This window comes from Atractosteus spatula, chromosome 5, assembly GCF_055471065.1.
Source record: "Atractosteus spatula isolate fAtrSpa1 chromosome 5, fAtrSpa1.hap1, whole genome shotgun sequence".
Classification (NCBI taxonomy): Eukaryota; Metazoa; Chordata; class Actinopteri; order Semionotiformes; family Lepisosteidae; genus Atractosteus; species Atractosteus spatula.
Window position 1 is genome coordinate 14,314,600 of NC_142710.1, and position 13,208 is coordinate 14,327,807.

Sequence of the window (13,208 nt, forward strand, 5' to 3'; positions counted from 1 at the left end):
TAATCTTGCGACGTCCTCTGCTGGGTGTTGTGTTGCCTTTTGATCTCACCGAGACTTTTGGGATTTGTTTCTGTCGCGAGTCTGTCTTTCACAGCTCACCTAGCACAAGTCTCTCTGGCTGAAATGGCCTCTCTGCGTCAGCATCGTGGCCTCACTCAGCCATTAAAAACATCACTGGGACCTCTGACATGCTGACATGAAGTGTCAAGAGAGAGTGGCGGAGACGCACTTAAGCCAGAGAGAAGATGAAAAGGGGGCGTGGCTGCTAAACGCTTCACTCTCGGCGCAAGGCGCGAACACAGGCTAAAGGACACCTTTCGGCACACCGAGCTCTCAGCGTACACCTGGAGGATGCGGGCATCGATCCCGCTACCTCTCGCATGCAAAGCGAGCGCTCTACCATGTGAGCTAATCCCCCTCGCTGTACCTTCCCCCTCGGCGTCGCCTTGTGCCGCTTGTTCCCCTCTTACCGGGCGCCGTCCACTGCCCTTCGCCTGCAAGGCAGTCGGCTTTCTTGACTTATTGATGAAGGTCTGACGGGACGAGCGAATGACGCCTCCCCCCGTCCTCCAGCTCGCTGACAACACAAAAGCGGAAGAGTCGCTGTGGCTCGTTGGTCTAGGCGTATGATTCTCGCTTCGGGTGCTAGAGGTCCCGGGTTCAAATCCCGGACGAGCCCTTTTCCTCCTCTGCCACACTCCTGGGAACTGATATCCACATCACCTCGCAGCGTCTGCTTACGGCAAACGATGGAAGGTGACTGATGACTGAAGGAGCCTGGTCAATCCTCATCACGTGGCACAATGACAGCGTGCAGTCAGCTGTCCAAGGCGGCAACCTCGTTGCTCGTTCAAGAGAACACGTCCTGAAAACCCCTCACCACTATGTCGTAAATGAGCACCGCGAACGCTTGTTGTCATGCGTCATTACTTGAGAAATGCAGAAGCAAAAACTGCCCCCTCTCAGCCACCGAAACGTGTGCGGGGCTCGCCTTTCGCTCTCTGCGCCTCGCATATTTATGGAGCTGTCTGCTCATCTTTCTGTTGAAGTACTCAAAATACGGGGCGTCCCGCAGAGCGTGATGTGCTCGCTGACAGCTTTCAATATTTAAAGGAAAACTATGAGCTCGATGGCTCGAATGTGAATGTTTAGCAATCGTTGATCAAACGCACGTCTTCTAAGGATTCGTGAGAGTATCCTCAGCACTGTTTTCGCTCGGATATACTTTTCATTTGCTAAGCTGCCAAATTGGACGAGAAAATGCCGGAGACGCACTCAGTGCAGACTGAGGCGGGGAAGGAGGCGTGGCCCTTCAATGCTTGACAGCTGAAGGACGTTCAGCGGAGGAGAACCTATCAGAAGTCGCAGAGGCTAAAGGAGAGCACCCGGCTCCCAGAGCTCCCAGAGCTCCAGACTCGGACCTGGAGGATGCGGGCATCGATCCCGCTACCTCTCGCATGCTAAGCGAGCGCTCTACCATTTGAGCTAATCCCCCTTGCTTCAAGTGTCTCGGCATCATGTCTTACCGCCTCTGCCCCTCTTACCGGACACCACCCGCTGCCCTTGGTCTGCAAGGCAGTCCTTTCAAGTGCGATGAAGACGCCGGGAGCTTCGTTGCCTATTGTACGAGCTGAACTTTGGTGCTCCTCAGTTCAATGCTCTTTCCATCAAGTCATCTTGTCTTTTGACGCTTCGTGTTTTGCGCTCCTTTGACTCTCGGCATATCGGGTGACTTGAAACACTGAAGTTGTTGCTTACGGAGTGTGGAACATTGTTTTGCAACTGTCATGACGCTGTGTGAGCCTTTCTTCGGCAACAGGGGCAGGCTGACAGCAGCGCCAGCGAAAGTTAGGGCAAATTTCTGGACTTAATTGTGAATGTGAATGTTATGTAGGAAAGGGGTGCGGCTTTGCTCCTCTCCCGTGTAAAGGTGACGCTTTCCAGGTGGTAGGCAAGCAGAGGTGGTTCTGAGCGAATAGTTGCTGCCAGTGTCTGAAAAGAGCAAGAGAGCAAGCGGCCCTGCCCCGTGTGAGGATCGAACTCACGACCTTCAGATTATGAGACTGACGCGCTACCTGCTGCGCAAACGAGGCCAGCTGCGGCGTGCCGGCCAGAAAGATTGCCTCACACGGATTTCAGACGCCTGGTCCCTAATCTTGCGACGCCCTCTGCTGGGTGTTGTGTTGCCTTTTGATCTCACCGAGACTTTTGGGGTTTGTTTCTGTCGCGAGTCTGTCTTTCACAGCTCACCTAGCACAAGTCTCTCTGGCTGAAATGGCCTCTCTGCGTCAGCATCGTGGCCTCACTCAGCCATTAAAAACATCACTGGGACCTCTGACATGCTGACATGAAGTGTCAAGAGAGAGTGGCGGAGACGCACTTAAGCCAGAGAGCAGATGAAAAGGGGGCGTGGCTGCTAAACGCTTCACTCTCGGCGCAAGGCGCGAACACAGGCTAAAGGACACCTTTCGGCACACCGAGCTCTCAGCGTACACCTGGAGGATGCGGGCATCGATCCCGCTACCTCTCGCATGCAAAGCGAGCGCTCTACCATGTGAGCTAATCCCCCTCGCTGCGCCTTCCCCCTCGGCGTCGCCTTGTGCCGCTTGTTCCCCTCTTACCGGGCGCCGTCCACTGCCCTTCGCCTGCAAGGCAGTCGGCTTTCTTGACTTATTGATGAAGGTCTGACGGGACGAGCGAATGACGCCTCCCCCCGTCCTCCAGCTCGCTGACAACACAAAAGCGGAAGAGTCGCTGTGGCTCGTTGGTCTAGGCGTATGATTCTCGCTTCGGGTGCGAGAGGTCCCGGGTTCAAATCCCGGACGAGCCCTTTTCCTCCTCTGCCACACTCGATTCTGGGAACTGATATCCACATCACCTCGCAGCGTCTGCTTACGGCAAACGATGGAAGGTGACTGATGACTGAAGGAGCCTGGTCAATCCTCATCACGTGGCACAATGACAGCGTGCAGTCAGCTGTCCAAGGCGGCAACCTCGTTGCTCGTTCAAGAGAACACGTCCTGAAAACCCCTCACCACTATGTCGTAAATGAGCACCGCGAACGCTTGTTGTCATGCGTCATTACTTGAGAAATGCAGAAGCAAAAACTGCCCCCTCTCAGCCACCGAAACGTGTGCGGGGCTCGCCTTTCGCTCTCTGCGCCTCGCATATTTTATGGAGCTGTCTGCTCTTCTTTCTGTTGAAGTACTCAAAATACGGGGCGTCCCGCAGAGCGTGATGTGCTCGCTGACAGCTTTCAATATTTAAAGGAAAACTATGAGCTCGATGGCTCGAATGTGAATGTTTAGCAATCGTTGATCAAACGCACGTCTTCTAAGGATTCGTGAGAGTATCCTCAGCACTGTTTTCGCTCGGATATATTTTTCATTTGCTAAGCTGCCAAATTGGACGAGAAAATGCCGGAGACGCACTCAGTGCAGACTGAGGCGGGGAAGGAGGCGTGGCCCTTCAATGCTTGACAGCTGAAGGACGTTCAGCGGAGGAGAACCTATCAGAAGTCGCAGAGGCTAAAGGAGAGCACCCGGCTCCCAGAGCTCCAGACTCGGACCTGGAGGATGCGGGCATCGATCCCGCTACCTCTCGCATGCTAAGCGAGCGCTCTACCATTTGAGCTAATCCCCCTCGCTTCAGGCGTCTCGGCATCATGTCTTACCGCCTCTGCCCCTCTTACCGGACACCACCCGCTGCCCTTGGTCTGCAAGGCAGTCCTTTCAAGTGCGATGAAGACGCCGGGAGCTTCGTTGCCTATTGTACGAGCTGAACTTTGGTGCTCCTCAGTTCAATGCTCTTTCCATCAAGTCATCTTGTCTTTTGACGCTTCGTGTTTTGCGCTCCTTTGACTCTCGGCATATCGGGTGACTTGAAACTGAAGTTGTTGCTTACGGAGTGTGGAACATTGTTTTGCAACTGTCATGACGCTGTGTGAGCCTTTCTTCGGCAACAGGGGCAGGCTGACAGCAGCGCCAGCGAAAGTTAGGGCAAATTTCTGGACTTAATTGTGAATGTGAATGTTATGTAGGAAAGGGGTGCGGCTTTGCTCCTCTCCCGTGTAAAGGTGACGCTTTCCAGGTGGTAGGCAAGCAGAGGTGGTTCTGAGCGAATAGTTGCTGCCAGTGTCTGAAAAGAGCAAGAGAGCAAGCGGCCCTGCCCCGTGTGAGGATCGAACTCACGACCTTCAGATTATGAGACTGACGCGCTACCTGCTGCGCCAACGAGGCCAGCTGCGGCGTGCCGGTCAGAAAGATTGCCTCACACGGATTTCAGACGCCTGGTCCCTAATCTTGCGACGCCCTCTGCTGGGTGTTGTGTTGCCTTTTGATCTCACCGAGACTTTTGGGGTTTGTTTCTGTCGCGAGTCTGTCTTTCACAGCTCACCTAGCACAAGTCTCTTTGGCTGAAATGGCCTCTCTGCGTCAGCATCGTGGCCTCACTCAGCCATTAAAAACATCACTGGGACCTCTGACATGCTGACATGAAGTGTCAAGAGAGAGTGGCGGAGACGCACTTAAGCCAGAGAGAAGATGAAAAGGGGGCGTGGCTGCTAAACGCTTCACTCTCGGCGCAAGGCGCGAACACAGGCTAAAGGACACCTTTCGGCACACCGAGCTCTCAGCGTACACCTGGAGGATGCGGGCATCGATCCCGCTACCTCTCGCATGCAAAGCGAGCGCTCTACCATGTGAGCTAAACCCCCTCGCTGCGCCTTTCCCCTCGGCGTCGCCTTGTGCCGCTTGTTCCCCTCTTACCGGGCGCCGTCCACTGCCCTTCGCCTGCAAGGCAGTCGGCTTTCTTGACTTATTGATGAAGGTCTGACGGGACGAGCGAATGACGCCTCCCCCCGTCCTCCAGCTCGCTGACAACACAAAAGCGGAAGAGTCGCTGTGGCTCGTTGGTCTAGGCGTATGATTCTCGCTTTGGGTGCGAGAGGTCCCGGGTTCAAATCCCGGACGAGCCCTTTTCCTCCTCTGCCACACTCGAATCTGGGAACTGATATCCACATCACCTCGCAGCGTCTGCTTACGGAAAACGATGGAAGGTGACTGATGACTGAAGGAGCCTGGTCAATCCTCATCACGTGGCACAATGACAGCGTGCAGTCAGCTGTCCAAGGCGGCAACCTCGTTGCTCGTTCAAGAGAACACGTCCTGAAAACCCCTCACCACTATGTCGTAAATGAGCACCGCGAACGCTTGTTGTCATGCGTCATTACTTGAGAAATGCAGAAGCAAAAACTGCCCCCTCTCAGCCACCGAAACGTGTGCGGGGCTCGCCTTTCGCTCTCTGCGCCTCGCATATTTATGGAGCTGTCTGCTCTTCTTTCTGTTGAAGTACTCAAAATACGGGGCGTCCCGCAGAGCGTGATGTGCTCGCTGACAGCTTTCAATTTTTAAAGGAAAACTATGAGCTCGATGGCTCGAATGTGAATGTTTAGCAATCGTTGATCAAACGCACGTCTTCTAAGGATTCGTGAGAGTATCCTCAGCACTGTTTTCGCTCGGATATACTTTTCATTTGCTAAGCTGCCAAATTGGACGAGAAAATGCCGGAGACGCACTCAGTGCAGACTGAGGCGGGGAAGGAGGCGTGGCCCTTCAATGCTTGACAGCTGAAGGACGTTCAGCGGAGGAGATCCTATCAGAAGTCGCAGAGGCTAAAGGAGAGCACCCGGCTCCCAGAGCACCAGACTCGGACCTGGAGGATGCGGGCATCGATCCCGCTACCTCTCGCATGCTAAGCGAGCGCTCTACCATTTGAGCTAATCCCCCTCGCTTCAGGCGTCTCGGCATCATGTCTTACCGCCTCTGCCCCTCTTACCGGACACCACCCGCTGCCCTTGGTCTGCAAGGCAGTCCTTTCAAGTGCGATGAAGATGCCGGGAGCTTCGTTGCCTATTGTACGAGCTGAACTTTGGTGCTCCTCAGTTCAATGCTCTTTCCATCAAGTCATCTTGTCTTTTGACGCTTCGTGTTTTGCGCTCCTTTGACTCTCGGCATATCGGGTGACTTGAAACACTGAAGTTGTTGCTTACGGAGTGTGGAACATTGTTTTGCAACTGTCATGACGCTGTGTGAGCCTTTCTTCGGCAACAGGGGCAGGCTGACAGCAGCGCCAGCGAAAGTTAGGGCAAATTTCTGGACTTAATTGTGAATGTGAATGTTATGTAGGAAAGGGGTGCGGCTTTGCTCCTCTCCCGTGTAAAGGTGACGCTTTCCAGGTGGTAGGCAAGCAGAGGTGGTTCTGAGCGAATAGTTGCTGCCAGTGTCTGAAAAGAGCAAGAGAGCAAGCGGCCCTGCCCCGTGTGAGGATCGAACTCACGACCTTCAGATTATGAGACTGACGCGCTACCTGCTGCGCCAACGAGGCCAGCTGCGGCGTGCCGGCCAGAAAGATTGCCTCACACGGATTTCAGACGCCTGGTCTCTAATTTTGCGACGCCCTCTGCTGGGTGTTGTGTTTGCCTTTTGATCTCACCGAGACTTTTGGAGTTTGTTTCTGTCGCGAGTCTGTCTTTCACAGCTCACCTAGCACAAGTCTCTCTGGCTGAAATGGCCTCTCTGCGTCAGCATCGTGGCCTCACTCAGCCATTAAAAACATCACTGGGACCTCTGACATGCTGACATGAAGTGTCAAGAGAGAGTGGCGGAGACGCACTTAAGCCAGAGAGAAGATGAAAAGGGGGCGTGGCTGCTAAACGCTTCACTCTCGGCGCAAGGCGCGAACACAGGCTAAAGGACACCTTTCGGCACACCGAGCTCTCAGCGTACACCTGGAGGATGCGGGCATCGATCCCGCTACCTCTCGCATGCAAAGCGAGCGCTCTACCATGTGAGCTAAACCCCCTCGCTGCGCCTTCCCCCTCGGCGTCGCCTTGTGCCGCTTGTTCCCCTCTTACCGGGCGCCGTCCACTGCCCTTCGCCTGCAAGGCAGTCGGCTTTCTTGACTTATTGATGAAGGTCTGACGGGACGAGCGAATGACGCCTCCCCCCGTCCTCCAGCTCGCTGACAACACAAAAGCGGAAGAGTCGCTGTGGCTCGTTGGTCTAGGCGTATGATTCTCGCTTCGGGTGCGAGAGGTCCCGGGTTCAAATCCCGGACGAGCCCTTTTCCTCCTCTGCCACACTCCTGGGAACTGATATCCACATCACCTCGCAGCGTCTGCTTACGGCAAACGATGGAAGGTGACTGATGACTGAAGGAGCCTGGTCAATCCTCATCACGTGGCACAATGACAGCGTGCAGTCAGCTGTCCAAGGCGGCAACCTCGTTGCTCGTTCAAGAGAACACGTCCTGAAAACCCCTCACCACTATGTCGTAAATGAGCACCGCGAACGCTTGTTGTCATGCGTCATTACTTGAGAAATGCAGAAGCAAAAACTGCCCCCTCTCAGCCACCGAAACGTGTGCGGGGCTCGCCTTTCGCTCTCTGCGCCTCGCATATTTATGGAGCTGTCTGCTCTTCTTTCTGTTGAAGTACTCAAAATACGGGGCGTCCCGCAGAGCGTGATGTGCTCGCTGACAGCTTTCAATATTTAAAGGAAAACTATGAGCTCGATGGCTCGAATGTGAATGTTTAGCAATCGTTGATCAAACGCACGTCTTCTAAGGATTCGTGAGAGTATCCTCAGCACTGTTTTCGCTCGGATATACTTTTCATTTGCTAAGCTGCCAAATTGGACGAGAAAATGCCGGAGACGCACTCAGTGCAGACTGAGGCGGGGAAGGAGGCGTGGCCCTTCAATGCTTGACAGCTGAAGGACGTTCAGCGGAGGAGAACCTATCAGAAGTCGCAGAGGCTAAAGGAGAGCACCCGGCTCCCAGAGCTCCAGACTCGGACCTGGAGGATGCGGGCATCGATCCCGCTACCTCTCGCATGCTAAGCGAGCGCTCTACCATTTGAGCTAATCCCCCTCGCTTCAGGCGTCTCGGCATCATGTCTTACCGCCTCTGCCCCTCTTACCGGACACCACCCGCTGCCCTTGGTCTGCAAGGCAGTCCTTTCCCTTCACACCTGAAGAAGGCTCCACGGCCGAAACGTTGTGTTCTCTTTCTTCTTTTTTTCAGCATGGAATAAACCTATTACTTGTTCCTTTGCAGTCCTTTCAAGTGCGATGAAGACGCCGGGGGCTTCGTTGCCTATTGTACGAGCTGAACTTTGGTGCTCCTCAGTTCAATGCTCTTTCCATCAAGTCATCTTGTCTTTTGACGCTTCGTGTTTTGCGCTCCTTTGACTCTCGGCATATCGGGTGACTTGAAACACTGAAGTTGTTGCTTACGGAGTGTGGAACATTGTTTTGCAACTGTCATGACGCTGTGTGAGCCTTTCTTCGGCAACAGGGGCAGGCTGACAGCAGCGCCAGCGAAAGTTAGGGCAAATTTCTGGACTTAATTGTGAATGTGAATGTTATGTAGGAAAGGGGTGCGGCTTTGCTCCTCTCCCGTGTAAAGGTGACGCTTTCCAGGTGGTAGGCAAGCAGAGGTGGTTCTGAGCGAATAGTTGCTGCCAGTGTCTGAAAAGAGCAAGAGAGCAAGCGGCCCTGCCCCATGTGAGGATCGAACTCACGACCTTCAGATTATGAGACTAACGCGCTACCTGCTGCGCCAACGAGGCCAGCTGCGGCGTGCCGGTCAGAAAGATTGCCTCACACGGATTTCAGACGCCTGGTCCCTAATCTTGCGACGCCCTCTGCTGGGTGTTGTGTTGCCTTTTGATCTCACCGAGACTTTTGGGGTTTGTTTCTGTCGCGAGTCTGTCTTTCACAGCTCACCTAGCACAAGTCTCTCTGGCTGAAATGGCCTCTCTGCGTCAGCATCGTGGCCTCACTCAGCCATTAAAAACATCACTGGGACCTCTGACATGCTGACATGAAGTGTCAAGAGAGAGTGGCGGAGACGCACTTAAGCCAGAGAGAAGATGAAAAGGGGGCGTGGCTGCTAAACGCTTCACTCTCGGCGCAAGGCGCGAACACAGGCTAAAGGACACCTTTCGGCACACCGAGCTCTCAGCGTACACCTGGAGGATGCGGGCATCGATCCCGCTACCTCTCGCATGCAAAGCGAGCGCTCTACCATGGGAGCTAATCCCCCTCGCTGTACCTTCCCCCTCGGCGTCGCCTTGTGCCGCTTGTTCCCCTCTTACCGGGCGCCGTCCACTGCCCTTCGCCTGCAAGGCAGTCGGCTTTCTTGACTTATTGATGAAGGTCTGACGGGACGAGCGAATGACGCCTCCCCCCGTCCTCCAGCCCGCTGACAACACAAAAGCGGAAGAGTCGCTGTGGCTCGTTGGTCTAGGCGTATGATTCCCGCTTCGGGTGCTAGAGGTCCCGGGTTCAAATCCCGGACGAGCCCTTTTCCTCCTCTGCCACACTCCTGGGAACTGATATCCACATCACCTCGCAGCGTCTGCTTACGGCAAACGATGGAAGGTGACTGATGACTGAAGGAGCCTGGTCAATCCTCATCACGTGGCACAATGACAGCGTGCAGTCAGCTGTCCAAGGCGGCAACCTCGTTGCTCGTTCAAGAGAACACGTCCTGAAAACCCCTCACCACTATGTCGTAAATGAGCACCGCGAACGCTTGTTGTCATGCGTCATTACTTGAGAAATGCAGAAGCAAAAACTGCCCCCTCTCAGCCACCGAAACGTGTGCGGGGCTCGCCTTTCGCTCTCTGCGCCTCGCATATTTATGGAGCTGTCTGCTCTTCTTTCTGTTGAAGTACTCAAAATACGGGGCGTCCCGCAGAGCGTGATGTGCTCGCTGACAGCTTTCAATATTTAAAGGAAAACTATGAGCTCGATGGCTCGAATGTGAATGTTTAGCAATCGTTGATCAAACGCACGTCTTCTAAGGATTCGTGAGAGTATCCTCAGCACTGTTTTCGCTCGGATATACTTTTCATTTGCTAAGCTGCCAAATTGGACGAGAAAATGCCGGAGACGCACTCAGTGCAGACTGAGGCGGGGAAGGAGGCGTGGCCCTTCAATGCTTGACAGCTGAAGGACGTTCAGCGGAGGAGAACCTATCAGAAGTCGCAGAGGCTAAAGGAGAGCACCCGGCTCCCAGAGCTCCAGACTCGGACCTGGAGGATGCGGGCATCGATCCCGCTACCTCTCGCATGCTAAGCGAGCGCTCTACCATTTGAGCTAATCCCCCTCGCTTCAGGTGTCTCGGCATCATGTCTTACCGCCTCTGCCCCTCTTACCGGACACCACCCGCTGCCCTTGGTCTGCAAGGCAGTCCTTTCAAGTGCGATGAAGACGCCGGGAGCTTCGTTGCCTATTGTACGAGCTGAACTTTGGTGCTCCTCAGTTCAATGCTCTTTCCATCAAGTCATCTTGTCTTTTGACGCTTCGTGTTTTGCGCTCCTTTGACTCTCGGCATATCGGGTGACTTGAAACACTGAAGTTGTTGCTTACGGAGTGTGGAACATTGTTTTGCAACTGTCATGACGCTGTGTGAGCCTTTCTTCGGCAACAGGGGCAGGCTGACAGCAGCGCCAGCGAAAGTTAGGGCAAATTTCTGGACTTAATTGTGAATGTGAATGTTATGTAGGAAAGGGGTGCGGCTTTGCTCCTCTCCCGTGTAAAGGTGACGCTTTCCAGGTGGTAGGCAAGCAGAGGTGGTTCTGAGCGAATAGTTGCTGCCAGTGTCTGAAAAGAGCAAGAGAGCAAGCGGCCCTGCCCCGTGTGAGGATCGAACTCACGACCTTCAGATTATGAGACTGACGCGCTACCTGCTGCGCCAACGAGGCCAGCTGCGGCGTGCCGGCCAGAAAGATTGCCTCACACGGATTTCAGACGCCTGGTCCCTAATCTTGCGACGCCCTCTGCTGGGTGTTGTGTTGCCTTTTGATCTCACCGAGACTTTTGGGGTTTGTTTCTGTCGCGAGTCTGTCTTTCACAGCTCACCTAGCACAAGTCTCTCTGGCTGAAATGGCCTCTCTGCGTCAGCATCGTGGCCTCACTCAGCCATTAAAAACATCACTGGGACCTCTGACATGCTGACATGAAGTGTCAAGAGAGAGTGGCGGAGACGCACTTAAGCCAGAGAGAAGATGAAAAGGGGGCGTGGCTGCTAAACGCTTCACTCTCGGCGCAAGGCGCGAACACAGGCTAAAGGACACCTTTCGGCACACCGAGCTCTCAGCGTACACCTGGAGGATGCGGGCATCGATCCCGCTGCTTCTCGCATGCAAAGCGGGCGCTCTACCATGTGAGCTAATCCCCCTCGCTGTGCCTTCCCCCTCGGCGTCGCCTTGTGCCGCTTGTTCCCCTCTTACCGGGCGCCGTCCACTGCCCTTCGCCTGCAAGGCAGTCGGCTTTCTTGACTTATTGATGAAGGTCTGACGGGACGAGCGAATGACGCCTCCCCCCGTCCTCCAGCTCGCTGACAACACAAAAGCTGAAGAGTCGCTGTGGCTCGTTGGTCTAGGCGTATGATTCTCGCTTCGGGTGCTAGAGGTCCCGGGTTCAAATCCCGGACGAGCCCTTTTCCTCCTCTGCCACACTCCTGGGAACTGATATCCACATCACCTCGCAGCGTCTGCTTACGGCAAACGATGGAAGGTGACTGATGACTGAAGGAGCCTGGTCAATCCTCATCACGTGGCACAATGACAGCGTGCAGTCAGCTGTCCAAGCCGGTAACCTGATTGCTTGTTCAAAAGAACACGTCCTGAAAACTCATAACCGCTGTGACTTTTCACTGTGAAGATTTATTCTTTGAGCATCGAATAAATAAAAGCTATTCTTAATATATGTCCAGCAGGTGGCGCCAGAGCCCACTTGAAAAGAGAGCAAGAGCCTCGTTTGAGATCGTTGAAGTGGGCATTCAATGTCCAGTGCCTCATTAAAGGTGCTGCATTCAGCTGTCCTTGTTCTAGAGCTTCCTGTTGATCAGAGGTCCTTGCTGAGACATTCAGTCACTGCCACCCAGTTCAGAGGTGTGTGACATGCCTGACCCGGCCTCTGGAACAGGGGGTAAATGGACAGTGCATCGTTACATCTTAAGCGCTTTGAAAAGCCACCTTTAAAGGCGCTATATAAAATAAAGTTTATTATTATTACATCTGGCCATCTGTCCACAGCCAGGTGATCAAGAAGCCCTGAACAGTCCATCCAGTGTGTACCCTGCCTGGCGCTCTTCTAGTACAATCCCTGGCTCACACACAATCCTGTACTAGATAAACCCGTCAGAAAACGGATGGGTGCTGAAGGAAGTTGCAATTTCAAATATCACAACATTTTCCATAGAGCAAATAAAGAATACACACCTCATTCTGTCGATTCACTGGGGATCTTTTAGACCACAGCTGGACGAGACATTTGAACTCTGGAACTGGTTAACAACCTAACCTAAGCAGGATGGGTGTGGTGATCTCCTATCATGTGAACACATCAAACGTTTAACAGCGGTAAAGACGTCACCGAGGATATGGTGCCGAGATTTGCTTAACATACCACGTAAACGATTTCATTACTTTACAAAGGGTATAAAAGAGATCAACAAGATGCTTCCCGGTAGCAAGACTGTATGTTCACTAAAACACGCGGGACCATCCAGACCAGCCGCTCAAGAATGTCCAGGATCCAGGTGTCGGGAGAACAGGAGCAATCTTCGCACACCAGCTCCCCCGCTGCTCAAATGAGGTATTCCGGGCGCTGGAGTGAGTCCTCCTAGCCATCCGGGGGCGCAAACACTAAGGTTTCGCCGTCCAGAAATGCTAACAACAAACAACGAAATTCAGAACCAGGAAATAATATGCTTTTCGATGATTGGAGCAACTTTGACAACGACTACCGTAAATCAAAGAAGAGGAGCGCACTTTTCTGTGTGTGTGTGTGTGTGGGGGGGGGGGGGTGGTGGTAGTGAAATTAAAAAGTGAAACGCGCGGGTCATTTCTCCATCAAACACGTTACAATTACCCTTCTTTCTGGTCTTAGATAACTCCTCAATTTAAGCGTGTTGGAAATCAAAACATTTAAATTCCTCAACCGGCTGAGGGAAAACTTTTCTGGCTTTAACACCTTAAGAATCTTCACGTACTCAAACTGACCTCATTCAGTTTCTGACCTCTTCAAGGCTCGGCGTGTGTTCCTCCCTGAGCCATGCTGACCATTTCTGCCCCCGTCCCGCAAATGAGAGCAAACCACGTGCTGAATGCGTTGGTTTCTTTCCTTGTCCTGAGG

At 53.5% G+C, this 13,208-nt stretch overlaps 15 non-coding genes across 15 annotated transcripts; 3 read left to right on the top strand and 12 right to left on the bottom strand.

The window, feature by feature from the left end:
- Positions 1-345: 345 nt before the first annotated feature.
- trnaa-ugc (transfer RNA alanine (anticodon UGC)) lies at positions 346-418 on the bottom strand. The gene has a single exon. It is a non-coding gene; the product is annotated as a tRNA-Ala (tRNA).
- Positions 419-1,422: 1,004 nt separating this feature from the next.
- Positions 1,423-1,495, bottom strand: trnaa-agc (transfer RNA alanine (anticodon AGC)). Its single transcript has one exon. It is a non-coding gene; the product is annotated as a tRNA-Ala (tRNA).
- Positions 1,496-2,020: 525 nt separating this feature from the next.
- Positions 2,021-2,093, bottom strand: trnam-cau (transfer RNA methionine (anticodon CAU)). Its single transcript has one exon. It is a non-coding gene; the product is annotated as a tRNA-Met (tRNA).
- A 403-nt stretch (positions 2,094-2,496) lies between these two features.
- Positions 2,497-2,569, bottom strand: trnaa-ugc (transfer RNA alanine (anticodon UGC)). The gene has a single exon. It is a non-coding gene; the product is annotated as a tRNA-Ala (tRNA).
- Positions 2,570-2,758: 189 nt separating this feature from the next.
- Positions 2,759-2,830, top strand: trnap-cgg (transfer RNA proline (anticodon CGG)). The gene has a single exon. It is a non-coding gene; the product is annotated as a tRNA-Pro (tRNA).
- A 739-nt stretch (positions 2,831-3,569) lies between these two features.
- Positions 3,570-3,642, bottom strand: trnaa-agc (transfer RNA alanine (anticodon AGC)). The gene has a single exon. It is a non-coding gene; the product is annotated as a tRNA-Ala (tRNA).
- Positions 3,643-4,165: 523 nt separating this feature from the next.
- On the bottom strand, positions 4,166-4,238 carry trnam-cau (transfer RNA methionine (anticodon CAU)). Its single transcript has one exon. It is a non-coding gene; the product is annotated as a tRNA-Met (tRNA).
- A 665-nt stretch (positions 4,239-4,903) lies between these two features.
- On the top strand, positions 4,904-4,975 carry trnap-ugg (transfer RNA proline (anticodon UGG)). Its single transcript has one exon. It is a non-coding gene; the product is annotated as a tRNA-Pro (tRNA).
- Positions 4,976-5,713: 738 nt separating this feature from the next.
- Positions 5,714-5,786, bottom strand: trnaa-agc (transfer RNA alanine (anticodon AGC)). Its single transcript has one exon. It is a non-coding gene; the product is annotated as a tRNA-Ala (tRNA).
- Positions 5,787-6,311: 525 nt separating this feature from the next.
- On the bottom strand, positions 6,312-6,384 carry trnam-cau (transfer RNA methionine (anticodon CAU)). The gene has a single exon. It is a non-coding gene; the product is annotated as a tRNA-Met (tRNA).
- A 666-nt stretch (positions 6,385-7,050) lies between these two features.
- Positions 7,051-7,122, top strand: trnap-cgg (transfer RNA proline (anticodon CGG)). Its single transcript has one exon. It is a non-coding gene; the product is annotated as a tRNA-Pro (tRNA).
- A 734-nt stretch (positions 7,123-7,856) lies between these two features.
- Positions 7,857-7,929, bottom strand: trnaa-agc (transfer RNA alanine (anticodon AGC)). The gene has a single exon. It is a non-coding gene; the product is annotated as a tRNA-Ala (tRNA).
- Positions 7,930-8,556: 627 nt separating this feature from the next.
- trnam-cau (transfer RNA methionine (anticodon CAU)) lies at positions 8,557-8,629 on the bottom strand. The gene has a single exon. It is a non-coding gene; the product is annotated as a tRNA-Met (tRNA).
- Positions 8,630-10,100: 1,471 nt separating this feature from the next.
- On the bottom strand, positions 10,101-10,173 carry trnaa-agc (transfer RNA alanine (anticodon AGC)). The gene has a single exon. It is a non-coding gene; the product is annotated as a tRNA-Ala (tRNA).
- A 525-nt stretch (positions 10,174-10,698) lies between these two features.
- Positions 10,699-10,771, bottom strand: trnam-cau (transfer RNA methionine (anticodon CAU)). Its single transcript has one exon. It is a non-coding gene; the product is annotated as a tRNA-Met (tRNA).
- Positions 10,772-13,208: the final 2,437 nt, after the last annotated feature.